Source organism: Ochotona curzoniae, unplaced genomic scaffold (assembly GCF_017591425.1).
Source record: "Ochotona curzoniae isolate NIBS_2020 unplaced genomic scaffold, NIBS_Ocur_1.0 contig_430, whole genome shotgun sequence".
NCBI lineage: Eukaryota > Metazoa > Chordata > Mammalia > Lagomorpha > Ochotonidae > Ochotona > Ochotona curzoniae.
The window spans coordinates 1,717,059-1,718,572 of record NW_024466219.1 but is presented as its reverse complement, the minus strand read 5'-3'; the positions used below and the strand labels follow the sequence as shown (position 1 = coordinate 1,718,572).

At 51.7% G+C, this 1,514-nt stretch overlaps 1 pseudogene; it reads left to right on the top strand.

The window, feature by feature from the left end:
* Positions 1-1,161: 1,161 nt before the first annotated feature.
* On the top strand, positions 1,162-1,284 carry LOC121160126 (annotated as a pseudogene).
* Positions 1,285-1,514: the final 230 nt, after the last annotated feature.

The window sequence follows — 1,514 nt, the reverse complement described above, 5'->3', positions numbered from 1 at the left end:
TGCATTTCAAAGTCTCCTGCTGATGAAGGCCTGTGGGAGAACCCTCCTCGCCTTGGCACGGAGGAACCTGAGGCTTCTCCTCTGGCGGGGTCCTGCCTTAACACCTCCTGCCAGAATGGGCCACGTGTCCCGAGCACCGAACCACCACGCAGACCTCCTCAGCGCCTCCTGAAGGCACTCCTCACCGTTATTTCTCCTTCCAGGTCTTTCTCTGCTTTCTCACCTCCCCCACTGTGCTGTCCGGCTAGTGAAGGTGGCCCATTACCTGAAGACACTGTTACTCAGCACAGCACAGATGGGGAGAGCAAGCGTTCACCCGAGGGGTGGACAAGAAGCCCACTCGTTTGCATCCAGAAGGAAAACTGGGCCACTCAGCACATGCAGGAACAGGACACTGAAGCCGCAGGCTACCCTCCTGCCCAGGAGAGGAGGTGACTGTTAGGGAGAGATTTGGGAGTGTGATGGAACAGCTCAGGTTCCCTGATAGCTCCCAGAGATAGAATGTCCAGTTCTCTTAAAAAATAAGAATGTGATGTTTGCCTGACCCCTTGTAGAGGATTGCAAAGGCCTGCTCCCCCTAGGTAGCTGGTCCCTAGCTTCCTCTCTCTGCAAGGGGCTGGGACCCAAATGGGGGACTCTCACACACTGGCCCCTGCGGAACTCTTGAGAGAACCACTCCTTAGCCTTGACCTAGAATAGACCTTGCTTGTTGTAATTGCATTTGGCTGTATACAATGACACCTCGAGTTGGCTCTTTAAATAAAAATAATCACCTGTAAGGTAGAGCTACAGAGAGCGAGGGAGAGATAAAAAGAGAACCTTCTATCCACTGGACTATTCCCCAAGTGGTTACAATGGCTGGGGTTTGGCCAGACGGTGCCAACAGCCAGGGTCCTTATCCAGGTCTTCCAAAGATGTGAGCCAACCTGTGATGGTTTCCCCGTCCTTCCAGCAGGGAGCTGAATGGGAAGCAGAGCAGCTAGGACATGAACTGGTGCCCATGTGGGATGCTGGTGCTGCAGACAGCAGCTTAACTTTTTATGCCACAACTCCGGGAGCTTGGAGTTGGCTCTTTAACTCAACCTCTCTCTCACCTCCATTCTGGACATTTCCTTGACCCACTACTTTGCTCCTGATGGGTTTGCATTGTGGCCCAGCCCAAAGACTATACTTTCAGGGATCATTTCTATAGTTGTTAACTAGAGAAGTTTTTCTGATCGTGTGGCCCAGCCCCTACGACAACTTACCATCCCTCGCCCACAGCTACACCCTGAGCCCAGTGGCACAGCCCCTCTTGGTTGTAAAATGGGAAACCTCCCTGGGAGGCCCTAGGTTAAGCACAGAGATGATCATCCAATCTTCTCATGCAGGAAATTAATGCTAGAAGCAGGAGCCTATTTATTTGTGCATATACCATGAAGGATGTGAAAGAATGATAACGAGTACACACAGCATGCTTCTGTGTTTTGGAAGCGAGATCCAACGTTATCTGAGTGCACAAGAACAGCCTGGTG